Below are 25,806 nucleotides of genomic sequence, written 5' to 3' on the forward strand. Positions count from 1 at the left end.
TGCATGCTGAAATGTTCCCCGCTTTTATAGAGAAACTGCTTTTACAGCATCTTAAAACAGACCTCTTGTCGGGACCACATGGAAGATGGACTGCAGTTGTTACAAGTGTCAGCTGTATTGACTTATATATCTGCTCCTGTATACATTCATACCTCTGCAGTATTAACAATATTTGCACTATTCATGGCAAACCCAGTCCACATTCACTCCTGCACGTTAACGGAACAAGCACAGAGAACACAACTCTGCATGCGATGTGCTTAGAATTGCATTCCTTGATCTCATTCCCAGCCACATGCTTCCCTAACTAATACATAATGCTCAAAGAAGGCAGAATTAACAGAAAAAGATGACATACCAGCTGTTGCATTTCTTACAAAACACTCTTCCACAGTTTCCCACTAAGAAAACGCGGTTCCAGAGAAGCAAGACAGGGCACTTTGCTGTCAGCAAAGGCAGGTTGCTTTCAATGTACTTGGCACCATCTCATACTACCTTAAAGTGATAAAGGTGATCCTGATGAGAATTTTTTCCCTTTTACAACCAGGGGCTAGCCTTTATCTATATGTATTTTGCCAGATCTGCCTGGATGAAAAGAATTTAATTAAGCAAGCAAACCCATCAGAATTTGAAAATCATGAGAAACTGCTTCTATAATATTACTTTTGGGAATTTTGTAGAAATCCTGTAAACAATGAGGTTTTATTTTGATTCAGGCCAAAAACCAAATTAAAATACATATTTTATGTGCCCTGGTAATGCTCTACCAAATAGACATCCTTGTTAGTTTTACTGATACATAAAACAGTGCAAAGAGGGGTGGAAGAACAAGCCCTGCAGAACTTCCTAACATGCAGTCTTTCCCCCACCAGCTTTGTCACTGAACATAACACACCTCTCAGTCCTCCACTGAATCCAAAGGGCACTTACCTAGGTCAAATACCAGATGCTGGAGGAAACCCAGACCATCAAAGCTAGCAAAAAGATTCTCATTATTTTCAGCAAGGGCAAGATCTCTTCCCTTTGTCTTCTTTTCAAGGCTGTTTAAAGGAAGATTTATATTTAGTTGGACACCCTGAAAAGCAAACAGCCTCTTAAAATGGCTCTTTATTTTGTGATAGAGTTTACATGTTCACTTCCCTTTCCAGCATGAAAGACCTCCTGATAAACAGCTCAGATTCACATTGTTTGAGGAAGGCTTAGAAACAGAGAGCAGTTTCCCATACAGCCCTTTAAGGCTGTTTAATAGTGGTTTACAATTTAACATCCCTTGATATTTTCAGCTTGAGCCTCAGTTTGAAGTGAGAGATTACTCAGAGCCTGAATGTTTTGGAGAACAGGGAAAGTCCATACATTATAAAGGCTTTCTTTGTACTTCTTATTGTTAGTACAAATTTTCAGCTCTTTTCCCGCAGCCTCAGCCACGCCTGGCAGCTGCCCACCTCAGCCAGCAGAGATTGCCTGCACAAGGTACAGAAATGCTCCTTGGAACTCCTCCTCCACCTCCAGTCTCACAAGGGCATCTCAACACAAGACATATAAGATTTGGACTAAACAGCCTCTCTCTTCCAAATGCCACATAGAAAAAAACTATTCTCTGTAGCTTTAACTGGATAATTGTAACATGTACCCTTCTCTCTACAGGAACCAGCTGCAGACAGGGAACAAATTACTGTCTGCAAACAAACCAAATCCCTTCACAGACCTATCCCAGCCAGAAAGTCTCCCCTGGATGCTCCTAAGCAGGCAGCATCCCAAGAGGTGTGGGCCTTACATGTTGCCCAATTTGCTCTCCTTGCTCTGCACCAGCCTATGCATCTCTGCTGCGCTCCTCATACACACACACTGCCTCCATACACAAGTTGCCCATTTTACTTTCACAAAGAACTGAAGCCGGCAGCTGCTCCACACCTCCGGACACACACTTTTAAACTCTCCATAGCTCAAGCTTATCATACAGCAGCAAGGAACAGCACCCATGAGATTCTGAGCCCAGCATACATGCTCCTACCTGCCTCTGCTTCCTCACTCCTCTGGGCTTAAGGCTGCAAAGTCCAGCTTCTTCTAAGGCCCAGGCCTATCCATCACACCAGGAAGCCACCTCCTCCTCCCACTCTCTCACACCTCCAGACCCTGCCTGATCAGAAGTGATCCATGCCACAGAAATACCTTCTGCTGAGCTCTCCTTCTCCCCAGCAGCCTATGAATCCTTCCTGACCCTCTCAGCCTCTTTCTTGATCTGACTTCTGTTTGGAGAGCAGCCAGTCCCCTCACACTGGTTTCCAACAGCTTTGGCTACTGCACTGCTTCAAAGTGTAGCCACTAGACTGGCAGCCCTGCAGATTAAAAGGCTTTCCACCACTCTGCTCTGCGAGATACGAGGCAGTTCAGACAAAGCTGGCTGATGCCACGTGTGCACAGGGGCTCCTGCAATTGTGTGGAATTCACTACAGCTGACTGAAATTGACTAAGTACATCAATGTGGCACACCTGGGCTTTTTTCTTACCTCCTGTGCAAGCACGTCTTCCTCCCTTCCCCCCATTTTACTGCTAAAGCACCAATCACCAACTTGACTGGTGATTTGAAGACAAACCTCCCATGAGCTTCCAGGTGCTGTGAAAGTAAAAAGGTGGCCTGGAGAGAACTCCTGAGCCTCTCAAATGGAACAACCAAGGATTCATCTCTCTTCTGTGCTCATCTGCAGCCCAATCAGGGTGATGAGGATAAGGAAGTTTTGCTCTCAACTAACATCCCTGAGCATTCCCATCTGAGTGCCCCTCTGTAGTACCCAGAAGCAGGCCAGAAGTGTATGTACACCCACACAGGCAGGATATATGCTTTCCAGCATCCTTGGACACCAGCTAGAAAGCTTTAGTTCCATAGAGGAAGGTCTCCCCTCACAGACTCAGATCTGGAGCACACTGGAGGTGCAAGCTGCTGCCTAGCAACACTAGTGCTTCACAGGGAGGTCAGTGCATGCCCCCGTCCTCCCACTGCAAGAGGTCTCCCATGCACAAGGAATTACCCTCAGAAGGACACAATCCTTAGTAATTTCTTGGAAAGCCTTCCTGCACATCCCCAGTTACAACCCCTGCTTAACCATGGACTCCTCAAATCCTGAAGATCACTGCCTGTGCCTCAGTGAACTGCTAGAAGACTTCACTTCTTGCATTCACTTCACATGCATTACATCCCACTGGCTTACAGAGCCCAAAACCTCAAATCCCAGCCTGTCCTTCCATCTCCCCATTAGCCACTTGTCCACTGCAAAGCAAGAACTTGACTCACTGTCAGACAGCTTCCTCCCCAGACTTACCTCCCGCCTCAGGTCTGGCATGAGCAAAGCTTTTCAGCCACCATGTCCTCCTCAAAGCTGGCTGCTCCTTCCTCCGGAGGGAAGCCCCTTCCCATGCACTACATAGAAGCCAGGCAGGCAAGTCACCAGCCCTTACAGCTGAGGTACTTGGCAGATAGAACAGCCTGCCAGGCAGCTGCACAGTTATATCCTTGCTAAGAGATAACATCCCCTTTCAAGCACCAACAGCAGGCGTTTGGGGTGAGTGCCTCTCAGGCATGACTATAACCACACTCACAATGCCTGGACACCCCAAAACAGCCCTCCCCTGCAACCCTGCCCTGCTCCTGCACCAGCTCACTTTGTCTTGGGCTGACCTCTAACTATTCCCTGAGAAACCCCAAAACTACGTGCACCCCGACGGCAATAACCTAACAGCCAAAGCCCCCACACCCACCCTATAAAAATATGATTTTTTTAATAACCAGAATAAAACCAAGAAAGTACAAACACTGCAGAGGAGCATGAGAGAGTGCCAGCTGCTGCCACAGTAGGATTTTCCTCCCAGTACAAGCCCAAGTTTGGGTGTTAACCCAGCAGGTAAGAGGTTGTCCCGAGCACACAAACCTTACCGAGAACTTCGAGAAACTGCAGCTTACAGCATTTTCCACCAGAAACTTTGGATTCTTTGATTCTTAGCACAGACAACAGTCCAAGGACAGGCTCTCTGAAAACAGCTGCTTAATGAAGCTCTTGAGAGGTTTTGTGCCTTTCAGCAGGTTTACGGCAGACCCCAAACAAAACCTGAGAAGCCTCACTGCCACAGAGCTTTGGGAGGCAGATGGAGACTCCCAAGTCACCCAACATTCAGGACACCTTTGCAGTACCTCAGCGTAGCCAAACCTCCAAAGAACCGGCACCTTTTCAACAGGCTCCGTTGAGCTGCGACATCCCAAAAACCGAGTCCTCGCGTGTGTTTTAGATCCCGGCAGGAACACTTCTCCCGTCCGCGGCGCTCAAGTGAGAGCCCCTCAGTGCTAACCGAGACCTCCCTCGGACACCGGCACGGCCACGGGGCCACCGCGCCGACCCGGACCGCAGCTCCGAGGGGACGCGACCCCCGCGGAACACCGCCTGCCCGGGACGGAGAGCGGGAGCTGCGGCCGGTCCTTGCCGGAGCCCCTCAGGAGCAACCGGCAGCAGCGGGTCCCGCCGCTTGTCCGCTCAGCACCGCTGCCCCAGCGCTGAAGGAGGGACATGTCGGCAGCGGCCCCTCAGCCCCGTCCCGCGCGCGGAGGGGGCGACCCTGAGAGGACGCTCCTTGCACCCCAACTTTTCAGGTTTTGAGGAGAAATGTGCAGTTTCGGTGGGTTGAGGACACTGCGGCGCGCAGGGCTTACCTCCCGGCGGCTCCCCGCTAGGTCTCCATTGCCGGCACGGCCCCGTCCGCGGAGGCGGCGGAAGCTGCGGCCGGCTGTGCTGCTGCGGGGGTGGCACGGGCCGCCCGTCTGCGCGGAGCGCGCCTTCCCGCCGCGGCGGCGGACGAGGAGGCGCTGCCGCCCGTCGAGTTGCGGCGGGGCCGCGGCGAGCGGAGCGCAGCGGGACCGGACGGGACGGCGCTGTCCGCGCTGCCCCCCGTGCCGCCGCCGACGGCTCCGCACGCGGCAGGTGCGCCCGCCCCGCACAGCGAGACACTGCAGCGCCCCCTGGCGGCCGCGCCACGCCGCTGCCCGCGCAGTGCCCCGGCCCCACTGCCCCGACCCGGCACCGCCGCGGGCCCTCGCCAGCCGCGCTCCGCACCGCGCCTTGCGGAGAAGAAATGCCACTGCCAAAGTCCCTAGTACCCCGTACAGCACTGGCAGAAAAGCGGCCACCGGCACCGGTAAGAGACCCGCGGGGCCAAGCACATTGGCCCCGTCTCGGCTGGGAAACGTCCTGAAAAACGGGAGGAGCTTCAGCAAAGAGCTGCATAAGTGTAAGGAGCAATCGGTACCTTCAAAACGGGTCTCGCAAGGCTCAGGTCAGGATGGGCGGCACTGGAACAGCCCCACGCTAAAGCAGCGTCCGCGACACCCTCGAGCAGAGCCCCGGAACCCTGCTCCCGCTCCTCTGCCGGTGCTCGGCCCAACTCTGCCTGCACGGCTGTGACAGTTTAACTTCAGTGGGCACAAGTGCAGCTCGTCCCGAGAGTTACAGCACCTGCATTAAGCTGGAAGAAGCCGCTTTCAAATCCACCGCACGTTTCCACACCATCGCTGACACCAGTTTAACCAAGCTGCCTTGAACTGGACCAGGTGAAATTTCTCTTCCCTAGCTCTGCTTCTGATGTGGCACATCCATGCTTTCTACAGCTTGGGGTAGTGTTATTTTTAGTTTCCCTGTGCAGCTTTTTATTTGCTTTTAAGTATCTCAGAATAGCTCCATGCAGAATATAATCTACTTGTGGATTTTGCTCAGATTCACAAGAGGACCCAGTTTTCTTAAGGCAACCACGATACAGGCTGCAAACGCTGAGCAACATGGTGGCAAACAGCTCATAACCCATAAGCAATGTCCAGACAGTCACAGGAAATAGTCTTCCTCAGGAAACCCTCACCAAAGCAGTTAGTGTCTCCTCAGCATCCTCGCCTCAGGTCAGAGCAGCTGAGAAGGGCCAGGTTCTGCCCAGCTCCTGCATTGGAGTCATCATCTTTGACATTATTGATGTCAAAGCCAAGAAAGCACTCAGCTCTGCTTGCAGGTCTTTACCCATTATGCAGAGCTGACAATTAGCTTGTCTTGTAACCTTTAAATGAAGCAAATCGGAAGTAGGTGTCACACAGGGACAACACCACTGGTGAGGCCACACCTTAAATCTTGTGTTCAGTTCTGGGTCCCTCATTACAAGAGGGACTGAGGTGCTGGAGTGAGAACAAAGAAGGACAAAGAAGCTGGTGAAGGGCCTGGAGCACAAGTGTGATGGGGAACGGCTGAGGGAACTGGGGCTAGTCTGGAGAACAGAAGGCTCAGAGGAGACTTTACTGCTCTCTACAACTGCCTGAAAGGAGGATGAAGCCAGGAGTTGGCTGGTTTCTTCCTCCAAGGAGCAAGCAATAGGACAAGAGGAAACCACCTCAAGCTGCACCAGGGGAGGTTTAGATGGATATTAGGAAAAATTTCTTCACCAAAACAGTAATGAGGCATTGGAACAGGCTGTGCAGGGCAGTGGTGGAATCACTCTTCCTGGAAGTGTACAAAATGCATGTAGATGAGGCCCTTAATGACACGGTTTAGTGGACTTGGCAATCCTGAAGTAATGGTTAGACTTGATGATCTTCAAGGTGTTTTCCAACCTAGTTGATTCCATGACAAAACTAGCAGCATTTTTAGTCATTTCTCTTTGTAAACCGCCTTTTAAAATCTCAAGTGGAGCAGGTGCTGGGGACAAACAGCACATGGCCTGCTTTGTTATGCAACGGGAGGCCAAGACCAACCAAGGCTCAGGAATACACAAGGTAAATGAGCAAAACTATTGTCATGCTGGATTGTAACAAAAATCAATAAACTGGCCCATTTTTACTGCCTGTATGAATCTTTTAACTAATTAGAAAGAGTCAATATCTTGCCAGGAGACCTCGCTTCTCTCTCTGACACAGACTTCTTCACCAAGATGCTAATACCTTTGCTGCAATTTATAACCTCTGACACTTGAGCTACTCTTTCATTCCTCCTGGCATGATTACAGTGTAGAAGTGAGCTTTTTTTTTTTAATTATTTATCAGGTCACTTACTGAAGGCACTTTTTAGCTGAATTAAAAGATTGAAAGCTGAGAAATTAAATATCCCATGGACTTTGAAATATACACTTAGGTGAAGCTGCACTTAATGATACCTTGGATTTATATTTGAACTTCGAAGAGATAAAGCAGTATCACTGGACTTCTTCAGCACTTTGTAATACATCCAAACCCCTTAATTATTATGCTATGCTCTATGAACATGTACGTTGTTCATAAAAATGACCATACCACTGACTGTTTTTTTTAAACTAATTTTGTTTCCCTTATTCTGATCTCATCTCAGCCTATTGAGGAAAATAATCCATTTCACAGACAAGAGTAATGTGACAAACAGCTGTCAATCTTCCAATAAGCTCAGTAGGAGTGAAAAGAGGAGGGTAGCATTCATGGAGCTGAATACGGAGCAGGAATGATCCACTGTGGTGGTTTAAGCCCAGCTGGTAACTCAGAACCACATAGCCATTCACTCATCCCCCTCACTGAAAAAAATGGAAGAGAAATTATTCACACTATCATACCTGTCTATATTAGGAAGGGATGTCCCAAGAGTTACTGATGAACTTGGGCAATGTCAAGCAGTACATCTGTGGAGAGCCAGAAACTGAATCCATCACCTGGAATCCCATTTAGTTCTCTAATCTCTGGTACATTAAATCTCTCCATTCTTTCTGCTAACCAAATTATTTCACAATGGGGTATTATGGAGCTTTAATCTAATGCCAGAGAATTCAGTGAAAAAGACTCCTCCACTGACTTCATTCAACTTTGGAAGGGTCCCCAGATACAATTCCTTAATCAATTTTAATCAATCTTTGCATGGATTCATGCACATCCCTTACAATTATTGTGGCTGAACATCCCCATCTGACTGCACACTGGCTTGGGCTGCGGTAGAGTTAATTTTCTCCACAGGAGCTGGCATGGGATGATGGTTTGGATCTGTGCCGAGAACAGTGCTGATAACACAGGGATGTTCCGTTACTGCTGAGCAGCGCTTACACAGGGTCAAGGCCTTTTCTGCTCCTCACCTGACCCCACCAGTGAGGAGGCTGGGGGTACACCAGGAGTTGGGAGGAGGCACAGCAGGACAGCTGACCCCAACTGACCCCAGGGATATCCCAGATCATGTGGTGTCATGCTTGGCATAGGAAGCTGATGGAGAAGGAGGGACATTGGGAGTGATGGCATTTGTCTTCCCAAGTCACTATTATGTGTGACAGCCCTGCTGTCTTGGGGATGGCTGAACACCTGAATTCCTTGTCTGGCTTTGCTTGTGTGTGTAGTTTTTGTTTTACCTATTAAACTGTCTTTATCTCAACCCAAGAATTTTCTTACTTTTACCCTTTCAATTCTCTCCCCTATTCCACTGGAATGAGAGAGCAGCTGCATGGGGCTTAGTTGCCAGCTGGGATTAAACCACACGGAATGCCAGAAGGAGAGACTGTCCTCCCAGCTGCTCTCTTCTGGCCTCCAAAGGATCTCTGGGTCTGCCAGGTGAGTGCCTTGCACTCTGTCCTGCCTCAGTCAAGTAAGATAGCTTCATTTTGACTTGAAACAGCAGAAATTGTAGAGCTCCCATCTGAGCATCTTGCTTGGCAGAGCTGGGGTACAAAGTGAGCAGCATAATTTGGGAGACATATATTGCCCTAATAAACTCTGCCACTACGAACAGCTAGTTCCAGAAGGGACCATTGTCCATGGCTATCATCAGGAGACCCCCAGTCTTGCCACAGACTTCTGCTTCTGAATCTCCATGGTTCTCACATCTTTATTGCCTGAATGAGAAGACACCAGGATGAGAGCATTTACAGCTATGTAAAGTCCCATTTATTGACTTTATGTATACTATTTTGCATATAGCAGCACAGAGTCAGGTTTGATCTTTAGGAAGAATGGCCAGACGTGAAAACTATGTGTGTTGTACATATGCTTCTCAGAGGTGACCCTGCTATGACCATCCTAAGCAAGAGCAAATAAGGCTGAAAACTAGGTCCATCTCTCTGAAAACACCATCAACCCTTCCTAGCAATTAATTTCAGCAGACAATGATGCAAAGCTGATAGATAACCCACCTGCAGGGAGGCACAAACACCCAGCCTCCCGAAGACCAGGTAACAGTTAACAGATTGGCAGGGCTGCAAATCTGTAGGTGCTGCAGAGCATCACCCACTTCCATGCTGCATCCACTGTCTCCAGCCACACTGTGTCCTGGTGCCCAGGGCCCCATGCTCTCCGCATGCAGCTCTGCCAGCAGCACCCACATTGCTGGAGCAGAGAGAGGCAGAAGCACTGATCCACAAGGATGTGAGATGCTGATGCTGCAAACAGCTGAGCACGGAAGGGAGCCTCATCCCAGAGATTTGGCAGGGCTGCATTTACAGAGGACAAAAGCCAAAGCAGAAAGATCCTGTTGTGAAAGGAATGAGGAGGACATCAGTGGCCAGGTAACACCAAATAAAGGATAAGATATAGGAAGGAATAAACTGACAAGGAGAAAATCTTGCCTGGCTGGTAGCAGCCATGATTCTGATCACCATTTTTCAGGAGATAAACATAGAGCTGCATAGTAACATATTTCCAGTTCAGCTTTGAAAAAAGAGTTTTAATAGGGTGCCAATTCCATTCAGTTGGAGGGACTCACACAGTAATGTCACTGCTGTTGACTAAAGTTGCACACAGACAGTATAAAGAAGCAGTAAATGCCAAGGTTTCAAAAATCATTTTGCATCTGACATTCTCCTGGGTTATTTCATGTGAAAGATAAATGCACTATCTTCCAAGCAGTAATCTTATTTGGTACCTAAAGCATATCCAAGCAGTTAAGTTTGGAATAGGGTAACTTTCTTGCTTTTATGCTTGAAGGCTGAAGACAAAATTATTAAGCATTTTGCACGTACACAGTGTAAGAGGAGTGACTGCTCTGCATAAATATATGGATTGGAAAATAAGAATTCTCTTCCCCAAAGAACAACATGACAGGCTTACAACAGAGGTAACATGTTCATGCAGTAGGCATTATATTTTTGTACAAGTGTAAAAAGCTACAGCACATTGACTGTTCACCTGTCTCTCGTGACTGGCCAACAGCAGAACTGGAAGCACTGTTAGGGATTAGTTAAAATAAGACGCAAATCTTAACTTTGCCTTAATCCAGAAACAGCTAAGAAGCTTGTTAGGAAAACTGCTCAAATGGAGAGCTTTTTGTCATGTGCACAACAGTTTGTGGAGCAGGAATGTAAAATCCACTAACAGATAGTGGAAATATGCTGCATTTTCCCTTTGGGAATTTCTCAGACAAGACTAAGACAAATGGTGCCTTTGACTGTTTAATTCACTTTTTGAGGGGAGAACTACCTCTGATGAGCATCGACGACATCCTAAAGCATCCTATCAGTCCTAATAACAGAAAAGTCCTTCATCAGCCCCTCATTTCTCTTCACCTCCTTTCATTTGCTGTATCTACTAGCAAAACTGTGGTTGGCAGAGACACAGAGACAAAAGATTAAATGCAAGTTGTGCTTGTTCTAACCTCTTGTGGGACTTAGAGAAGCTAATCAACATTGGATTCACTTGTATTCCACAGATCATTTTTGTTTGGCAGTATCTAATCATAATTGCAAGAAATCCCACTGGAATACAGTTTGGCAACTGCCAGATGGGCCTGCCAGGGAGTGGAGAGAGAGCCAAATGTGTTCAATGACCTGCACTGTGTAGCTGCAGCAGCACAGCTTCCAGCCAGGGTAGCTCACACCAAGCTCCAGGTGGGAAGGGTTGGACAGGGAAGCTGCAGGAGTCTGGCTTGGCTTCTCTGAGCAGAACCCACACAGCCAGAAGTATGGCAAAAAGGCTCATATGCCAAGAGCCCTTCTCAAGCCCTCACTTCATCTCGAGGGCAAATATGGGCATAAAGATCCTCTAGCTTTTATGCAACATAATATTTGGCAGAAAACAGGTTCCTTTGTGTTCTGCAGTGCACATACATGAAATACATTTGGCAAGGTACTGTACACCCACCCATTGCCCTGTCAGGCTGCTCCAGGCTACTCGAACAGTGTGACCTGTTCAAGTAGTCCTCCAATTCATCACATCAGCAAGTCAATTCTGATGTCAGTATTTCAAGGGCTCTTTAAGCATCAGTGACCATACCCTATGCATGAGATGAGAAAAAAACAAACCGCTTTATCAGCAGCAGTCAACAAAGCAAAGATATGCTAAAACACTTTTTCCAGTCTTACCCAATTTACTGACTGGTAATAAACACTCTTCAGGACATTTGTTTTCAGGCTGTATCATCCTCTGTTGTCCATGCATTCTAAGGCACTGAATTCCTCTCTCCCAGTACATCTGTGAAGAGAAACATTTATGGAAATAAAGGGATATGATTTAATCTTGTATTCAATGACTAAACAGTGGCTTTTGATACAGCATTTTTGGGGTTTTTTGTTATGCCTAAACCAGTCCTGCCCTCCAAGCTGTCTCAAAAGCAATGAGTGTTATCAAAGACAAACAAAACAAAACAAGCCAGTAGAACTGGAGTGAACGGCTTCAAAACCACCTTTGATTGCCAATACTTTTGGCTTGTGATAACACAGTAATATTCTAAAATTGCTCTGAATTTCTGTAAGAAGCTGTTTATTATTTTTCAGACTTGAAGGTTTCTTACCTAGGTAAAAATGCCGGTACTTGGAAATATCACGCACATTAAGTGATACTCTGTCTTCCAGGAAAAGCAACACACATGCTGGAACTACTTGCTTAATTTCTATTTTCAGTATTAATACTCCCTGGCAGAAAGCAGGTGGAAGACAAGCACAACAAACACAACAACACTCCTCTGGAAGGGTGAAGAGAGACTTGGTCAAACACTGAACTCAGCAAACATCAAGGGAAACACAGTGAGTATGCCTGGGGAGCAGGGGCAGGGAAAGGGCTACAGGGAGCACCATAATTTCACTTACAGATGCTCTGAGGATGACTCAGTTTAAAGACTACTGCAACAGTACATTCAAAAGCAACAGCCTGACTTGAAAGCTACAGACCATTGATGGACAGCTCTCTTAAGTACATTTCAAGTCCAGTTCCCTTCCTAAATCCTTGTGTTAAATCCCTGGACTTGGTGCTTCAGAATGGCAATGCTTTGCCTACTGAGGGTACCCTGGAGGTCACTGTCATTTCCCGATTCCTTAGGAAGGTAGTAAGACAATGTCATGGTCTCTGCAGGGATCTGAAATCACTGAATCGTGTCCTCTCTGGAGTAATAAGAACCATAATATCAGAAATAGCATTTTCTACAGTGAAAAGGGAAGACAACTTTTAAGCGGTCCTCAAATTTACAGAAGTGACTTTTCCACTGCTCCTCTGATAGAGCTTGCCATTTCTTCCTCTGCGTTATTGTCACCACAAATCTGGCACAACTCAGACAGCAGAAGTAATCCTTTAAGGTAGTGAACGCAATATAAAATGTTTTCAAAAGTTCACAGATCAAGGTTTCTTAAAAATAAAATTGTAGAGCAAGAATCAGCATTCAAGGGCAGTCAATCAGACGTCTGAATTATGTCCTGCCTTTAAAATATACAGTGGGTAATAGTTTTTAAATGGTCTCTGTAAAAGCTCCTATGTGTACTGTACCTTGACATTAAGCCCACAGTAAAGTACTTACCTTCAGGATTCTCCCCATTTCTAGGTCTTTTGTTCTGCTTCAAACCAATCAGAGCAGCTGCTCCAGAATGTAAAAGGAAAAAAAAAAAAGCAAACTTATGATTTACTGCCAGACCCCAGTGAGCAAAGGGCACACACCCATCACTGCAGGCAAGCACCATGCCAGCAGAAGAAAAATGAATCTGAGCAACGGAGGAAAGGCAAGAGGGAGTGGGCCAGGCAGGGAGCTGGTATACGATAGCTCATTAATGTGAGTGTGTACAAGGTCTGTCTGACATCAGGGAGGTTGTTACAGGATTGCAATGGCATTATGGCATGTATATACGGACAAAAGAAGCCATTAGCTTCAAATAACCACTTATTTATCCCTTTCTGTAAAAAGCAGTGGGCCCTGAGCTCATAAAGCGCATAAGCACATTCTCAGCTTTGCCTGTTGGTGGATCCAGACCGAAGTGTTTGATCGTGACAGCTCTCCCTGAGGCAGCAAGGTCTCCTGCATGGGTGAGACTCCTCCCTACACACTCTTCACCCAGATACCAGTGACCAAAAGCAGGCTACTCAGCTACAAGAGCCAGGGTGCTTGAAACAGCACTCAATCCTAACCAAGCTGGGAAGGAGAGACTGAGTATCTTCCGTCACTTCCATGGGCAGCAGAATTCCTTGGGGTATTCATTCAGCCTGGTGTCCTTGCTGCAACAGAAGAACCTCAAAACCCAGCGCTAGTTTCTTCTAGTTCCAAAGATTTTCCTTATGATTGCCTCAGGACTTAACATCAGAGCTCAATTTTCACTGACTCATTCCTTTATGAAATTCTCCACTTACCTGCCATTCTGCACACCCACAGCTGGGGCTATTCCCTCTCTTCTCGTCTCATTTGTGGGTAGGCTGAAAACAGTTTGCCTTTGCCTGTTACATGAAGATCTTTTTGATTTCTTCTTAGGAAGTTCACTCGGCAGATTCTTCAGTTCTTGGCTGGACCTGACAGCTGATCACTAACCTGGTTTGAATACCTGGCCACTGCAGAGCTGGGCCATTTCTGTATAAGATTCTCTTTGGGGACCACAGAGTTCCCTTAGCAAAAAGCAGTACCTTTAGACCTCACCTGCACTGCCATTGATCAGACATAACTATTCACATTAGAGGCTGCACCTTGGTTATTTACTGAAGTGAAGATTTGCACCACTTTAGCAGTGAACAAAGTAGAATAAAAGAAACCTGAGGACAGAAAAGTGTGGGGAAGCCACATGAACACAGCTGTGAGCCCAGCCCAGCCCAGCCCCACCCATTTCACACTGCCCAGAGACAAGGCTGCAGCTTCACAGTGTCCTATGGACACGCATTCATCTTCCAGCACATCCAGCCTGCAGCAAACCCGAAGGACACAGAGGCTCACCCAGGCACTGCTGAGTGTAGGGGCTTGAGACACCTCCAGCCTCTTCCAGTATGACCTGTTCAACCTCTGCTCACTGTCCAGCCCAAGCTGAAGGTGGTGACAAACACCACTGTGCCCCTGTCTGGAGATGTCTTCTCCAACACAGGCAATTCAGCCTTGTGAGGGAATGCAGATCTGGCCCCTTAGCATGTCATCTCATGGTTTTCACTAGGAAATTCAGATTGCACATATCTAATTAATGGAAAACAGGGATAAACAAGCAGATTGCTTACTTCAATTATATGCACAGCGCCTGCAGGGTTACCATTTAAAAATCACAAAGAAATAAAAACAGTCAAAATGGGTGAAAAAGATGTAGACAGGAGTATACAGTCTGCAGCTTACCTTGGTGATGACTAAAAGCACCTCTCCACCAAGAGTAAAAAGAAGGAGGTTATTCTTGGCAAATGAGTATAATCAAAAATTTTTCAGCCATCTGTAAATAACATCTACCTGGAGCAGCTTTACATAATTAAACGACTTCCTTATGCGTGTTCCACAGACCCTTCTGCATAGGGAGGGAATAAGTTGCTCAAAATGAAGACAGAGGAGAAAAAAGAAAACCAGAAGCTCTCCATTAATTTATTTAAATTTCTCCCAGAGGCAATTTCTCCAGAATCCCCCAAATTCTATGAAGTCAAGCATCTGCCTTCTTCGCGGCTTAACTTACTAAAAGAAACATTACCTGGACAAACAATCCTCTCCCTAAGCAGCTTAACAAGTTTGTGTAAATGTTTGAGCTGCTGTAAAGAGGCAAGAAAATCATGCCATATCCTATTTAGAAATGTTCTTGTTATTCTGAGCCCCTTAACTGTTTGCACAACCAGATGGATTAGATCAACGCTCTGGGGTGGTTATTTTGGGTGACATGACTCATGTCTAGCAAAAGGTTCAAAACTGGGAGCATAAAATATTTCCAGTTCAGTGATCTTAATAATTAGATGCAAACCCAAGTCCTTTGAATGACCTGATTTGTATTTAGTAGAACATTAGTGAGACCAATGATCAAAAATCATTGCTAAGCTGCCTCTGAAAATTAAAATGGCCAACAATGCCAGCACAATGAATTCCCCTGCCTGTCCTCTGTGTAAACTAGCTGATCGTGAAACAAACACCAGAGTTGTTTCTGTTGACTTCTGTATTCAATAGATATCCATTTTCAGTACTAAGCAGAATTGGGTGAGACATTTGGCATTTCACCTTCCTCCACTTCTTCATCTGGTTCTTGTTTTATTTTCCTAAGCACCTGTGAGATTATTTCTCCCTCACAAAAGAAAAAAATAAAAGCTACAAAAAATACAATAACTTTCTGTTCAGAAGTCTCTATGGGACCGAAGGAGAGCATTGATCAAAATTTGGCTCTACAATAGCTTTAGAAGTAAGCATGTCCTAGTATTGCAGATAGAGTTCCTCACTCAAAACAAACTGGAGGACCAGGTTCTCCACTGGTTTACACATGGATTTCAGTGATTGCTTCAGAGATCTTCAGGGACATTCAGGCCTCAGTGTTATTGCATCTGTACAAACCCTTTCTGAGAAAATAAAACTTTTTACCTTATCAAGTGTCCTAGCATTCCTGAGAAGCTCTGCAGTGATCATCCTCTCAGATTTCACTGTACTAATGGGATGAAGCTAAATAAACCGCTAGCTTACAGTGAATGTTTCCTGATTGTTATTTGCATCTTCTCAGTCACAACAGTGCTAGATGACTGAAAACAGCTTAGAGTCAAAAACTCCAGTGAAAAATTCACCAGATGTGTTAATGGGCCTGACCCCCAGGGTAAGATGCACCTCAGAAAGAAGACTCCGTGCATAACTAAATAATACGTGTGACTGAAATATCCCAGATAATATGAAGCATGCAAAAGAGATGTAATCAATTTTAGAACAAAGTAAAATCTGCAGTCATTTATCCTACTCCCACTAATATCTAAAGATAAATAATGTCATGCATTAAATACTTCCATCACTTTTGTTTCAGTGGTAAAAATCTTCCAGCAAGTACTAGAAAGCAAAAATAAACATCAATGTGTGCAAAAACAATCATAAAAGAAAACAAGCAAACAAAAACCACATAGTACAGTACGTTTGCACTCAGCGCAGATTTTCTAGTCTGATCCCTTTTCAACAGGGGAAAGGGTAAGTTTTGGCAACCCCATCAAATGAACAGAACTAGAGACAAGGCAGGCTCTTTTTTGCCTCAGAAATCACAATTTTATCATCTGTATCTCAAATACAAAGTCAAACACATTCTCCATTAGACAGGCCCAACCTGCTCTGATAGAAAAAGCAAAACACTTGCTAGATCAGAAGAAAACAGGGAGATTGCTTTCTCAAGCTAGCTGATTCAAAGGAAAGTATAGCAAACTATTGTGAGCTCAGTATTTCTAAGCCTGCACAGTCGTTTCAGAGCACACGGTTTAACAAGCCTCATCAACCTTTACCCTGCTTAGCACCTCTTAGCAGGCATAAGGGAAAGGTATATAGTTCTGAAAGGTAAATGTTGTTCTTGGTATAGCCTTCACTTCTGAAATAACAGCCTCCTCTGATTTCTAGCTAAAGCATGAAATTAAATTGCTTTTAAATTAACTTATCTAGTGTGGTGTGTAGAATCCTTACTAGTTTTGTATCTGTGTATATCTCAACAGATGATGCTGTGGAATTGAGATCTACAGGTTAAGATATCAATCTTGCACAGTACGAAAAGAATTCATTTATCTATTTCAAGCTTGTCACCTCTGAGTTGCATTGACAGTTCCTTTTATATACTGCAAACACACAGTGAGGAATAATCCTGCTGACCTGCTCTGTGCCATTCATTATTATACACCCTTCTGTTACACTCTTGTGTATTAACCTGCTCTTGGAATTAAGTGGGGTTTACCTTGCCTAATAATTGTCCAGATGAAAGCCCCTTATGTCTGCAATTATTTCAGCTGCTTTTTCTGGTCCCCTTTCATTTTCAGCTCTAGCCTTATTTGAAAGGAGAAGATGATTTTGCATCCATTTTTCCAGCTCCAAAGGAGAGTAATAAGAAGGCCCGAAACAGGAATATAGTAAGCAGGGAGGCTCCCGTGTTATTAATATTTATTTCATGCTGGTATCTAGAGGCATCAGCCGTGCCTGAGTCCTATTGTGATAAACTACACAGCCATTAGTACATGACAGTCCTTGCTCAAAGGGCTGCATCATGAGGGTTATAGGGATCTCAGGGAGGGAGAACTAATATTGCAAGTTTACTTGTCTAATGCAAACTCATTGCCTTTCAGCTTCCCAGTGGATGCAGCCTGTGCTCAGTGAGAGCATGGTGCATGTTTGATAATGAAAGCACTTACATTTCATCCCCCACAAAGGGAGCTGGTCCCTGCTGCCACAGATCCATGTGCAACCTTTACCACAAAGCTACAGACAAACCCTTCACAGCATCTACATCTACATGCAGTCAAAAAATGGCACTAAGACATCACATACTAAAGAGCTACCATGCTGGCAGTAGCAAGGAGCGGAAAAGCTTCGGGCTCCAGGGAGGAACATGCCTGCTGAGCAGTCATAGAGTAGACAAGCACAGATCCCATACTCATGTGTAGTGGTCACTTTAAAGCATGAAGCATTTCAGTGATCAAAATCACTACCGTCTAGGCCCTGAGGAGAATAGGCTAGGTATCAAATGGCCTGTTTCCAGAAAATGCCCATATTGGTAATTCCATCAGAGAGAGAACATTTCAGAAGCATCAAGCAGATAAATAAAAGCCTAAATTTGACTTAGAAGGTGAAAATCAAAGTACCTAAATGACTTGATGTCGTGGTTTAAGCCCAGCCGTAAATCAGAACCATGCAGTCTCTCTCTCACTGCCCTTTTTCCTCCCCCTGCTCCCAAAGGGATGGGGAGGAGAATCTAAAGAATGTAATTCCCACTGGTTGAGGTAAGAACAGTCCAGTAACTGAGCTATAACACAAAGCAATAGTGCTACCACCAGGAATAATAATGACAAGGGAAATAACAAGGGAAGAGAACACAACCGCTCACCACACGTCAACCGACACCGAGCAGTGATCCAGCCCTTCTGGGTAACTGCCCCCAGTTCTACATCCTGGGCATGACGTGCTGTGGTATGAAATACCTCTTTGGTCAGTTTGGGTCAGGCGTCCCGTCTCTGCTTCCTCCCTGCTTCCCCTCCTCCCTGGCAGAGCATGAGACTCGGAAAGTCCTTGGTCAGAGGTAACATTACTGAGCAGTAACTACAAACATCGGTGTTACCAGCGCTGTTCCCAGTCCTAAAGTCAAAAACACAGCACTGCACCAGCTACTAAGAAGGAGAAAAATGACTGCTACTGCTGAACCCAGGACACTTGAACACAACCTGGACCTTACAAGCTCTGCTGCTTTCTGCTCACACCAGCTGCGTGCAAGTGCCAGGACAAGCCATTGCAGTGCCTGAGCTCATCCTTCTCCTCCCACCTGGCAGATGGTTCTTGCTCTGCCACCTCCTCCTCAACAAGCCCCTTTGCCCTGTGCCACAGGGGCTGCCTCCTGCTCACCTCCCTGCTCTAAGCTGGAGAGTCCACAGGAGCCCTGGCAGCAGACAGGCGTATTTGTTTGCCTGCATTTCTCCACTGGAAACAGTTTGCTCCAAAACAGCCCTGTTAGAACAGGAAAAGGCAGGATGTTTGCTATATGGGCATAAAGACGGCTCTACAGCAACTCCGCTCACTGTGCACATGATCTGTTTAGCAGGGGAAACAGGGCAAGGTCAACAGAGCACTCAGAAGCAGGCAGAGCTTCACCAGTGAAGGAGCACCAGCCTTGGCCTTTGAGAACAAGGGCTCTCTTGCCCTTTGAGTACACTTACAGAACACTAAAGCAGCCAGAATCAAATAGCAAAACCAGTGATGGAGGAGCTCCTTGAGGACAGTAGCTAGCCCTTGATTGTTTTTCTTTGATTAAAGGCATAATATTAGAACTAGTTATTTATCAAGGATGCAGGCAACAGCATTTTTATGAGTTCCCACAAACTCAGATCTTATACCTGATTTCCTTTAATGATTAATGAAAAGGTTTTATCTCCCTTGCTAGACAGGTCATCTGTCCATAGTGATTGTGATGGTGACCGATGCCCAGGTTATTCAAGGATCCTTCTCTCCCCACTGCCTGTCCCTTTCTAATTTCTTGTTTGGGGCAGGTCAGTCTCACTTGCCTGTACTATACCACAGGCATATGTTTAAATGTGAAATAGCAGCTGGGTTCCTAATACACAACCAGAAAAGGAACACATGTGAATGCAATGCTGCAGGTCATAATCCCTGAAGTGTTTCAGGGTGAAAAGAGCTTAATATGATCTTAATACAATTACCCAATTATAAATTTGTCTGATTCCTGGCCTTGCACCTACATTTCACATGACACTGCCAAATCAACCAGGCACATCACTGAAAGCAGGGAGTGTATTTATCAGACATTCTGAAATGGATCATAAACTGTAGACTTTGGGAGAGAGAAAGGATAGAGAAACTGCTGACTAGCAGCAGTGCTTGTGCCCTTAATAAGACATGGCACTGTAGTTAATTCTGTTTCAGAACAAATGCATTAAACATTTATTATACCAAATGTTAGTTTAAAGCAATCATTAAAATCACTTGTCTCTCTGTCCACTGGAGATCAGTTATTCATTTAAAGTTGATGAAGCTTTCCTAATTTCAACATAATTATTTCTATGCGCACATAACAGAAGCCATTATATTTTAGATTCACACACTAATGTTGCTCAATTTATTTCTCACACTTTCTATATCCTGTTGCAAACCTTTACACTGCTTATGACCGTTTCAGTTAAAAATGAGTCTCTTAATGACCATCTTCTGGAAATACACGTACAGTATGAATAAGGGCGGAAAGCCAGCTTAGAAAGAGACACACAGATTGATTATTCCTGAGCTGGATCGTTTCTGCTCTTTTCTTTTTCTTCAGACTTTAACTAGTCATTCATCCTAGGTTTTTGGGCTTCATTATTTGCCAAGCTATTTATTTCCCGTCCCAGCTGAAGGTGAGGATGTAGGCCCACATTTTCCTGTTAACACCTGTGTTATCCCAAAGTATAACCCCAAAGGAGCTGGAGGCTGGTCTACCTCTTGCTGGTGCCTAATGGCCAGAGTCCAGGGGGCAGCTCAGCTGGCTGTTGGTCCCATGCTGCCTTGCCAGCACAGAGGCTGAGGCAGTGAGCATCCCTGGTGCTGGCTGGGCTTTTCAGAAGACAAGCACAGGACAGGCAGCTCAGGCACTGGTCTTTGCTTTTGCCCAGCACTGCACTGACTGGATGACATCTTAGTTAATAATGAACTGCTGAAAAGAGCAACTGAAGCCTTTACCACCCCAAATACATTAATTTGCAGTAATTAACGTACAGATTTTACCAGATTAGGACTAAGAAAATTGCTGCCATCTACTGCTGGAAGGCAACATGTGAATGCTGAAAGCCTCTTTGAAAAAAAAACCCAGATATGAGCTACAATTACCTTGAAGAAGATTATTTCGAATGCGATCCTAGCACTGAAAACAGGGTGGAAGGGATGAGGTGTCACACACAGGCAAGAGGGATGTGATCCTGTAGTTTGGTGGTCTGGGCATCAGGCTGGGCACAATCAGAGTGCTCTTCTTCCTCTGTAAACAAACATTTCTCATTAATAGAAGAAGAGAAATAGTAAGGCTACCAGGGCTGTTCATACTACACTGTGCAGAACTGTATTTTAAATACATTCCCCAGTGTCTGAATAACTCCTAGCTGTGACACACAGCCTCTTCTCATCAAAGAAACAATGGCTTAAACCTTGGGGAAGTCTTTTACCTTGGATTCCCTATTTGGTTAAGTTTTAGGAGGTGTTTTTCTCCCTCCTCCAAATTCAGCTTTGTTCATTTATAACAACAGTTATAACATGTCACTGCTGGTTTGGGGAGGTTAATCCAGTGAAGATATTACATTGTCAGGAATTCATAGATAAAATCTGTACAGGTCTGCAGGCAGGTGTGCCTCATGAGAGAGAGAAGACAGATCTTACAAGGAATGGACATAAGAGTCCAGAATAAGTCAAAGACTTATTCAAAGACTTGGGGGTGGTGCAAGAGCCTACAAACTGAAATTCCTATGTCCTGTTCCCAGTCCGTGCGCATCAGGTGTCCTTGTGCTTCCTCTTTGGAAAAGTCACTCTAAGACCCGTACTGATGTTCTGTACCAACTGTGTATTTTCCCTCCAAAGCATTTTCTTCAACAGTCTCTTAGCTCCTGCAGCACCAGGACCTCTGGGGATTTAATTTCCTTGTGCTTACCTGAAAGAAGTGTGACTCCATCAACTTCCCTCACTCTCCCTAACATGCTACTTCTTTAAAGGCTAATATATCCACTTCATTTTCAAGCATATCATTGTCTTCTCCACATGTGCCCAGCAGCCTCAGGAAACCTGCTTCCTCTGCTCAGTCAAATGCCCACTGTACACTTCACCCCTGCTTGTGGTTTTGCTCAAAGGTCCCCATTTCAGGACTCCCTCCCCCTCTCTGAACCAACTAACAAAAAATTATACAAGAGGACAGAGACATATCTTTGTTACACAATGAGATCCACACAGTGGGTCCAATTCCTTTAAACAGGCCATGGGTTTGTTCGACTTTGCAGGAACTTGCTCACCCAGCAGGAGTGTTACTTTTGTCTTAGGCGAGCTCCACCGGCTTTCACATTTGCCCAGTTTCCTCACTCTACTCTTTCTCCATGGTGAAGAGTGAGCAGCACCCGTTAACTTTCCTCTGGGGCAACCACTACCTTTGCTGAGCACCAAGACACGTGGCTGTGGCAAACTCACACCCAAGTCTTTGTCCTACAGCAAAAACTAATATCAAATCTGCTCAGTCCAGCTCAGCAGCCATCTCCCCAGAGCAGCCACTGGTGTTCAGCTCCCTTGGGAGAGCAGAGGTGCCACCACCCACTTGCCTGCATGACTCTGCTGGTCGCTCATAAGGAAAGGACAGACTGACAGAAAGGAACAAGACCAAATTAGACATGTCTGAACTACAAATAATTTTTCATTTCCTCTTAATTCTCAGAACCATTTTACTCTGCCTTGGACACGAAGCAGCTAAGCAGCACTTACACCTCAGCCTAGACCTCTGAGCAGCAGTAATTAAGAAGGTGAAAAGCAGTAATTTTCTTGATTAGCTCTCTTTCTCCTGTACACACATCATGCGCAGCACGTTGATTCATGTCAGCAATTAAGGCTTACTCTTTAATCTCAAACACTTTCATTAAATAGCTGATAGTCAAAAGTATCTGAAATGCCCAAAGCACTCTCTCCATCCCCCCACCACCAGTGGCAAAAAAAGGTTGGAAGAATTCAAAATAAAAACAAAAAACCCCAACACTTTCTGAAACACACTTCTACAAGCTTAGACACCAGAGAGCAGAGACAGCAGGCACCACACACAGGGACACTGCCCTGGACCAATGTGCTCTTCTGGGAATCCTCTCCTTCTTGGTCTTGTGATGTCTGACATAAGGCAACTAAGTTAGTGGCAGTCCAGGTTTATACAGAGAGACAGGTAATTGCCCTCCACCCAAATATACAGTGTCTACCCAGGGGCACCACAGAATAAAGACACCTGCCATCTGCCATTTCAAACACTCCTAAGCATGGGGGCTTAGGGCTGGGTATTGCAGCACCATCCAGCTGCAGCTAGAGACAGAAAATAGGAAGGTTTACCACGTTGTAAGGTTTGATTATCTGTCTCCCCCTACCACAAATGGTCAGAAGGTGACCTGGGAATGTTGGTCAACAACCAGCTGAACATGAGCCAGCTTGTGTCCAGACAGCCAAGAAGGCCAATGGCTTCCTGGCCTGTATCAGCAATAGTGTGGCTAGCAAGACTGGGGCAGTGATCATCCCCCTGCACTCAGCACTGGTGAGGCTGTATCTTGAATCCTGCGTTCAGTTCTGGAGCCCTCACTGCAGCAAAGACACTGAGGTGCCAGAGTGGGTCCAAAGAAGGGCAGTGGAGCTGGTGAAGGTCCTGGAGCACAAGTGTGATGAGGAAAGGCTGAGAAACTGGATTAGTCTGGAGAAGAGAAGACTCAGGGGAGACCCTGTCACTCCTTGCCTGAAAGGAGGATGGAGCAAAGTGGGGGTTGGTCTCTTCTCCCTAGTAACAAGTGACAGGACAAGAGGAAATGGCCTCAAGCTGTGCCAGAGAAGGTTTAGACTGGATATTAGGAAAAATTTCTTGACTGAAAGGGCTATCAAGCATTGGAACAGACTGCACAGGGCAGTGGTCCCTGGAGATACTTGAAAGCTGTGTAGATGAGGCCCTTAGTGACATGCTTTAGTGGTGGACTTGGCAGGCAACGCTGGGTTAATGACTGGACTTGATCTTAAAGGTCTTGCCAACCTAAATGATTCTATCATTCTCTGTTTCCCTCAGGTAACTTGCCTGGGATGATTCAATGCAAGACAGCTGTTTCCAGGAAAAAGTCCATCCAGCCAAGCCAGCTGAAAGTGCTGCTAGTGTCAGCTGAACACATGGCTTTAGTAGCAAGTCGTTCCTCTCAGCTAGTAAATCTTCCACTTCACTTGTGAACTTGTACTCAACGGCACTGAAGAATCCGGTTAGCTCAGCAAGCCCTGCTGTGCCGCTAGTCAGCAGAGGAGCAGGTACATATCTGTCCCTGTAAGTACAGACAGATTTAAGCATGTGTTTAACAGCTTTCTGAACCAAGACTCTCATGCAGAATGAGGCGCCTGAATAATGTTTTCCCAGTATGAGGAAACCACAGAAGTCTATTTTTTCCCCTCCTAGGAAAACCACCAAAGGTCTTTCAGTGACAGAGAAATCAGCTTAACAGAAGCATTTATGTCAGGTTATCCTACAAGGAGCATTTCGGCTGTATTATCCAGAGAACATCTGCACAGTATTTGCCTACCAGGAAAAAAGTCTGCATTTTCCCAAAATAAAAGTTTTATAACCTTTTGCTGACAGGGAAGTAACAATTATCCACCTCAGAGCATACCACTAGAGTTCCCTTGACAAAGGTTTATTTATTTGTATATGTTTGCCATGGAATTCAAAAGAAATGTGATGAATGAAGTGCTGGTAGATTTCTTTCTCTAAAAGAGCTACAGTGCAAAGGTAAAAAAAACTCAAACCACAAATCACAATGCAACCAGAGCACCTGAAATCACAAATATCACTGCAAAGCAAACAGCCATAGGACAACAGACACTGCCAGGGACTTAGCTGCCCCAAACAAGGATGTGTGCAACTGCAGCATGGAGGTGAGCACCTCACACCAGAAAGAGTGACCTACTGATAGAGCGCAGGGCTGGCTCTGCCTCAGGTTTAACTGTGCTGTGACTCCTTTGCCAGCCAGGATTCTTGTGGGAGTGTGCCAGGGCTGAAGGAGAGAAAAAACAAGAGCAAGACTTGTGAAGCTATTTTCCAAGCTCTGCTGTGGCATTCTTCCCACTGATCTCCCTTTTAAGTGATATTAAGAATCTGATATGGTGCCAGAAATTATATACAAAACGTGGTTTAATATACTTATTAGTCTGCAAGCAGGACATCACAACTAATCACAAGGCTAGCACTGGTGAGATGAAAGCAAACACTGATCTTTAAATGTTTTGTTTGGTTTGCTTTTTTGTAGTCTGGTTATTGTCATATGAGTCTCATTACATGAATCAAGACCTCTAGTCCCACACCTGTTTTATAAAAAGAACGTGTTACAGTGTTAGAGGTTCTTCTTGGATGAACATCCCTCTTTATTCTTTTACCTTCCCCATGAATATCTGTTTCTTTTGATATTAATCATCTCTGTTAGATGCGCTTGTTGGTCAGGGGCTGGGTGGATAGGAGATTGATTTATATCACTCTCGTGTCTTTGTGGGCTTCACACAGAATTATTAAAACCAACTACTTTTAAGACCCTGTGTAGAAAAGCCACCAGGGGAACTTCTCTCTGTGTACACAGAGATGCTAGACATTGTCTTCCTGCCTGTGCAGTGCTCTAAGCTGTCTGCACTTTTGTGTGTCTCCGTGCCCAGAGAAATAATTCACCAACTTACCTTATGAAAGTGATCAATATCCCTCTGGTTCTGGCACTGGGGAGTAAAGCATGACACGTGCAACTCCCATGCTACTGCCCCAATAGCCAGCCAAGCAAGCAAGGCCATGCCAGGGTCATAGCCAATGATTTATCCAAGACCACGACTTACCTATAGGTACTTTGTTGCTGATCTTGGCACCCAGCTCCTGTCACAAGTCGAAAAAAAAGAGAATCTCAGAGCACTGGATATCCTGGAGACACAGGTATATCTTCACCATGGTCAAGAAGTTTCAGCATCTTGGTAGTTTCCTTTGGTTTGGGGCCTCCTTCAGGTATTCAAGCTGGAAGAAGCAAGAGATGGTTTTCAGTCCCTGTTTCAAGAACCATTTAGATATTGGACACAAAATAGCTCATGATACAAAAACTCTGGGTCAGGGACATACCATAGCCCTGTCCTAGGAGTGCTCTGATTACCAGGCTTTAGGAGCACAACTTTTTTTTTCTTTGGCCCAGTGATTCCCGAATTATTCTGCACAGCACCCCAGCTTGGGGCTGTGCCAGCTCCC

General features: G+C 45.5%; 1 protein-coding gene across 10 annotated transcripts in view; it reads right to left on the reverse strand.

Moving 5' to 3' along the window:
* The window catches only part of IL1RAPL2 (interleukin 1 receptor accessory protein like 2), a 393,109-nt gene extending 367,590 nt beyond the window's left edge, over nucleotides 1-25,519 (reverse strand). For 3 of the 10 annotated variants that reach the window (XM_061358013.1, XM_061358017.1, XM_061358014.1), the window contains exon 1: nucleotides 4,697-4,871. The gene's annotated coding sequence lies outside the window, so the exon portion shown is untranslated. Of the gene's footprint in view, nucleotides 1-2,594; nucleotides 2,701-3,317; nucleotides 3,525-3,928; nucleotides 4,265-4,696; nucleotides 4,873-5,289; nucleotides 5,322-11,310; nucleotides 11,420-25,409 lie in introns of those variants that run through there. The other 7 variants (XM_061358018.1, XM_061358021.1, XM_061358015.1 and 4 more) reach the window with 7 other exon arrangements.
* Nucleotides 25,520-25,806: the final 287 nt, after the last annotated feature.

The sequence above is a fragment of the Neopsephotus bourkii genome, unplaced genomic scaffold, assembly GCF_033783945.1.
Source record: "Neopsephotus bourkii isolate Nb327-2 ecotype Australia unplaced genomic scaffold, CSIRO-AGI_Nbou_v1 NB_936, whole genome shotgun sequence".
NCBI lineage: Eukaryota > Metazoa > Chordata > Aves > Psittaciformes > Psittacidae > Neopsephotus > Neopsephotus bourkii.